We start from the raw sequence: 6,440 nt of genomic DNA on the forward strand, positions 1-6,440 counted from the left end.
ATCGAGTAGCCAAATTTGACTTATAAATTGATACGTTTAAACCTAGTAGAACTTGTATGGTACTGCAAATTCTCATCCTCATATGTATTTGTATATACTGGAGGGTCCGCATAGATGTAATCAACGACGCCGAATTATTAGATTCGACCATATTCAATAATTTTTACACATACCTCTGTGGTATTGTATGCCTAGGGGTCACTTCTATTTATTAGTGATATTATTAGCTCCTCCTACATTCTGTACATTCTTATACACAACATCTTTGCATCCTTATTCCCCATGAGAAGGACTGCAGCAGCTATATTTCAACTATCCTTACAAGACTAGGCGCAGTTGTGTGGTAAATGGTGTATGCTGGTAGGACATAAATATGTATTCGACAATTCAGAATGAGAAGCAATTCCATTTCCGAGCTTTCTTAGCTGGTGCTGCCTTGCCCCTTAGGATGAGAAGTGATTTCCATTCGGCGTCGCATGTGATCACTGGCCGCTGCTTCCTCTCCAGGCTGCAGCATCGCAGCGCCAACTTGAGCAGTCGCTCGGACTCCACCTCCGGCCCGAGTCCGGCAGACACGTCCAGCAAGATGTGCAACTTCACCGCCCCTCGCACTTTCTCGGCGATGTTGAGGCCATCCAGCCCCGTGAGAAGTTGCAGGATCACCACACCGAACGCGTACACGTCCGACTCCGTGGTGAGCTCGCCTGTCGTGAAGAACACAGGGTCCATGTACCCCATAGTGCCCATCGGGTTCGTGCCCCGGATGATGGTCTCCTCCTCAAGCGGCTTCGCGTGCACCATCCGCGCCGTCCCGAAATCTCCCAGCCGGCTCGCGTCGCCGGCATCGAGGAGGAAATTGGTCAGCTTCATGTCGGCGTGGATAACGGCGTTGGGGCGGTGAGAGTGGAGATACGCCAGCGCAGACCGCAGCTCGACGAGGATCCTGACGCGGTCCTCCCACGGGAGCCCCTTGGAGAGCCTGTCTAGGAGCGTGCCATTGGGGAGGTACTCGTACACGAGGGTACAGGACTCCTGGCAGACTCCAATCAGCCTCACAATGTGTGGATGCTCCAGTTTGCTCAGCACCATTACCTGTGCGATGGAGATCCAAACAGCCTTCTGGGTTAGTAAGGTGTATTAACTCTTTATCGTGTGCGTTTTTCTGATGAAAAGAACCCTTTGCCTTTTGCAACAAGCTGTTTGTTACAGGTAAGATGATAACTACTAATTATTCTACATGCACGGGGTGCCAAAATGTGAAGAAATAGTGATACCAATTACCAAATGCAGAGTGCTACTACGTAAAGATCAGATTCAATAACACTATACGTGCATACGGTGCATTTTACTCTCCCTAGTGTATGCATACATTTTCTTTGTTCTAAATGTTGCAGTGCAATTGGCCAGATGCCTTTGGATGGGTGTGAGCATTTTTCAGTACATTTAATTCAAATACTAGATAGAATGGTTGTATTTAGAGTATGTTACCTTTTTTTTTTGAAGAAAAGAGTATCTTACCTCTTGCTGATACTCTGAGAAACCTTGTGTACCATGAGGCCTCAATGACTTGATAGCCACAGGCATGCCATCTAGGTCTCCTTTGTACACTGGCCCATATCCGCCTTCTCCAATGATATTTTCTGAGTGGAAGTTATTGGTCGCTTTCCTAATTTGTGAAATTGAGAACTGGACAATGTGCTCTGGAATTTGCAGCTCTGGATATCTTGGCTCAGCAAAACACTTCTCTGGTGAAGTGGCAGTTTGCATTGTTAACAAGCTGTATTATTCATGATTGTGCACCTCCCCTTGCAGCTCCTTCAGTTTCTTTTGGAGTTTGTCAATTTCCTCCTGTTCAAAGGCAACATGAAGTGCTGAGTATCCAAACTGATAAGCAGTAAGGAGTCGCACAACTATACGTAGATTGTTAAATCAATCTCAAAACTACAAATTTAGGAAGTTGCATAAAAAACACATATGTAACATGTCAAAGTATCACAAAAACTGCATATATAATCTACCATGTTTCACGAAACTACAAATTTTATGCTCAATGGCTCACAAAACTACGCATTTCAGCCAGATGAGATGTGTGATTTTGTGATACATTGACCTACTAATTGTTTAGATTTGTCATACATTACATATAAAATTTTAAGTTTTTTGCGATACATTACACATCAAATCTGTTTTGTGATACAACTCCTTAAATTTTGTTTTTGAAGAACAAGAGGGCATACTACATTTGTAGGTATGCGACATATATACCTATTAATTAAATCTGTAGTTTCCCATTAACAATCTAACTTTAGTTTTGCCAAATTTCGTAACTCATGTTTTTTATGGTCAGTAACAAGTAGTGCTTTTTTTTTACTGAAATTGGAAAGGAGTCCCTTAATATGCTTTTATTAAAAAAGAATAAAATAAGATATTTACAAAAAAAGGAGGAAAAGAATGTACAAATGGAAATATTTAGAGACTTCGACCAAAAGGTTATGTCTATATTCAACAGCAACAATGAGATTCCAATAGTTCAATGTTATCATGGGGCATGCATTTTATTTTCTGTATGTGCCTATTTTCCCGAACCTGTCTGATTGATGTTTTCAAATTATTTGCATTATTATCCTTTTTGTTTTGAATGAATGATTATTGTCATAAGCTTAATAAACAAAAAATATTGCTAACTTTCTGTGTGTCCATAGCTAACTAAGGCCTATGGCTCTGTTTTAGGAGTACAACCTGAGCAAAAGTATGTGTCATGTAGCTTTTACCATAATCTTTGCAGGTTTTTCACCCTTAGAAAAGTTCTCCATCTGGCAAGTGCTGGATTTCTCAGTGGGTTTTTCAGTTGTTGTGTCATCTTCCTGCACATCATGGATGAAGTAAGGATTCAAATATATCGTACCTACACAATGCAGAGTTCAGAAAAAATAACAAGTGGAGTTTGTCTATTTCCTCCTGTCCAAAGGCAATTTTTTTTAATAATGGAACTTATTCGGGCATTTTACATCCTCTGACTCATGCAGCCAATTGTTCAATAACTACAGAATACTAATATGGAGCTCATAGTACGTACTCTGCATTTCCGAGCTCGTTCATGTATAGATGCCAAAATATCTGACCTGCTTCCATATCCAATATTTCCATTGTTCTCCATATGATCATTGCTGTGTATTTTACAATGATTGTGTAGATCGAGTCAATTCCAGATTTAATCCAGATGTTACTGAAACAATGTCATCCAGTGTCATTGACTTCGTAGAATATCTTGATTATACCTAGTGGAGATGTGTTTACCATTGAGGACCAGCCAAACTTGACAGCATCGTCTAAGCACCTCTTGTGTTGATATGTTCCTGCATATCTTAGTTTAATTTTTTAATACTACGATAGGAATATTTGTTTAGTTTTACCTGTGTACAAGCATTACATAAAGGAGTACATGTCAAGATGATATTGTGAATGAGTATATATATCTAGTTCTAACCTTGAACCGATGACAATTCTCTTAATTTTGAGCTTCTTTACCAGGTTCACAACACCAGCAACAATGTCACGGTATGTAAAATAATATGCAATAACCTGCAGGAACATATAGCTGTTTACAAAACATGTTTGGTGCCAAATTTTTACATTGTTATGCTTAGGTTTCAGGGAGCCTATGGTAATATTAATACTAGTTCAGTTTGTAAAGCCTGTAGTTGAGAACTTCCCACTTAGGCTCAAACTTGGGTTCTCTCAAATTACCTCCGTGTGCACCCTCTTTTTAAGACAAAGCCAAGGTTAACAATAATATGGCTTTGTCCACCTGACTGCTATATGAAGATGGGAAGACGTTCATTTCGAGAGGGATTCATGGCTACACAGACATCAGGAAAAGAGGTAATTAATACTACAGAACCAAAATGTTCTTAATATTACTAGTCCGCGCCCAATATAATGCTCGCTCTTATGAGTCATTTTGGCTCTTTCCAAACCAGAAACTAACTTGATCTTGCTTCTAAAAAAAAACTTGATCTTGCTTCTATAAATGGAGTGTTGCTTTCCTGCTTGGTTTGACTTGGCCTATATATTTTAACTTAGTTAATAATCAATCAATTCCATTATCTAAAAAGTTAATCATTCAATGGAGAAATAATTTGTGCTGCCTGTTTTGTTTATCAGTTACATTGAATGCAATTGGTTGCCAAAATCACTACATGACAATGAGCAAAGCTGGCACACCTTTGATTCACGTAACCAATGACTTAGATTACAGAAAGAAACAAGGAATGCCACTCTAGTTGGTAGCCTTCAAGTTGGGCTCGAGAAAAGCACGTTAACTAGAGGAAAAGTAAGCACTAGTGACAAAGTGATGAAGCAAAATTTTGTTCTCGTCACTAATTTCTATGTTATTTGTGAATAAACTATGTCAAAGAAAGCACATATATATGATGCATGTGACTTGACATGTTATTTCTTTTCCCATGTCTAAATTCCTGGTCTCCCTTCATTAATGAGAGCTTTACATCATTGTCTTTCCTAGGAAATCGACGACTAAAGCCAGGTTATTGTCTCACGCATGGCCATCCTAAGCAAGACAAGCTATAAAGAAAGGGTGCAAATGGAATGGAAAATTGTTAGCTGGGGGAAGGGCGGCAGAGTTAGGCCAAGCAAACACCGTTTGGAATGTGTTAGCCTTTTGTAATTATAGTATGCAGCCCTTGATTTGTGGCATGTATCACGCCTGCATGGTTGGCTCATAAGCCACCCCGGCCCCTATATGTACTCATGTGTAATCATGTATAGTAATCAATTCCAATCAATCACATTTACATGGTATCAATCGCGGTTACGATCCGCTACTCTTCCGCAACCCTCGCCAGCCGCCGATCCGATCGCCGCACCCGCCGCTGACACCGTCGCTGGGCGCATCGCCGGTCCCATCGCCTGCGCCTCCACCTGATCGCCGGCCCCGTCATTGACCTCGTCACTGGGTGCCGCCGCTGGTCTGCTCGCCTGCCCCGCTGGTTTCCCAATGGCGGATGATGCCGACGCTGCTGCGGCGGCCGCCGCCAACGAAGCCGAAGATCACCGTCTCGCCGCGGCCACCGAAGAATGTCACCTCATGACTGAGGCCGAAGCCCGCGCTGAAGAAGCACGCCGTGCTGAGGAGGACTGTCTCCGCGCCGCCGCGCTAGACGTGTACGAGAGTGCCCACGAGGCCCTTTGGGCACAGGCCACTGTCGTCGTCAACGTCAAGGCCCTCATCCCCATCGTCCTCGATCATGCCACGAACACCTACAGCAAGTGGCGTGGCATGTTCCTCACCGTGCTTAGCAAATATGCCCTGACTCGCCATGTTCTCGATGATGACGCCTTCCCCTCACGCCTGTGAAAGGATCAAGATGCCCAAGAGGGGAGGTGAATTGGGCTAATTCTAAATTTCTTTGCAATAATTAAATCCTATGGTTAGCCCAATTAACCCCTTGTGCCTAGATAGTGTTTCTAATTGTTCTACCGCACAAAAGACTTGTAACCTAAGTTCCAATCCTACTCTAGCATGGCAATTCTATGAATGTAAAGACAAGAATTGAATTGCACAAAGTAAATACTCAAAGTAAATAGAGAAGGAGGAACACGGCGATGTTTTGCCAAGGTATCGGAGAGTCGCCACTCCCCACTAGTCCTCATTGGAGCACCCGCGCAAGGGTGTAGCTCCCCCTTGATCCGCGCAAGGACAAAGTGCTCTCTACGGGTTGATTCTTCAACACTCCGTCGTGGTGAATCACCCACAACCGCTCACAACTTGACTTGGGTCATCCACAAGCTCTCCGGATGATCACCAAGCTCCCAATCACCACCAAGCCGTCTAGGTGATGGCAATCACCAAGAGTAACAAACACGAACTCTCACTTGACCACGACAAGCCTAATGAGAAGGTGGATGCACACTTTGCTACTATTGATCTTCACTAATGAGGGCTCTCTTTGGGATTCTCAAATCTCAATCATCTCACTAGGACCTTGCTCTTCTTGGCACTCTCTAAGGTGTTTCTCAGCTGTTGGAATGAGCAAAAGTACCCCCACACACGAGCGGAGGTTGTATTTATAACACCGGCTGAAAAACGAACCGTTATGTGCCTCTGCGGGGTGACTGAATGCACCGGTCGGTATACCCCGAGCTCTAGTGGTTAAGAGTTGACTGGACGCTGGACCTCCAGAGTCCGATCACTTGCTGGGCGGCGTCCGGTCAGTAGCCGGAACCTGATCAGCGTCCGGTCAGCTTTGACCGGATGCTTCCGATCAGGATTCTCCCTCTCTGGGACCTTACTGGAGTCGACCGAACGCTGGCCCTCAGCATTCGGTGACATGACCTCGCAGGGTCCGATCACTTCCAGACACTTTCACCTTGGTCAAATGAAATGACCGGACTCTGAGCCAGTGTCCGGTCACACCGGA

General features: G+C 43.6%; 1 pseudogene; it reads right to left on the reverse strand.

Moving 5' to 3' along the window:
* Positions 1 to 387: 387 nt before the first annotated feature.
* Positions 388 to 3,841, reverse strand: LOC136491683 (U-box domain-containing protein 33-like; annotated as a pseudogene).
* Between the last annotated feature and the right edge of the window lie 2,599 nt (positions 3,842 to 6,440).

Source organism: Miscanthus floridulus, chromosome 11, assembly GCF_019320115.1.
Source record: "Miscanthus floridulus cultivar M001 chromosome 11, ASM1932011v1, whole genome shotgun sequence".
Lineage (NCBI taxonomy): Eukaryota > Viridiplantae > Streptophyta > Magnoliopsida > Poales > Poaceae > Miscanthus > Miscanthus floridulus.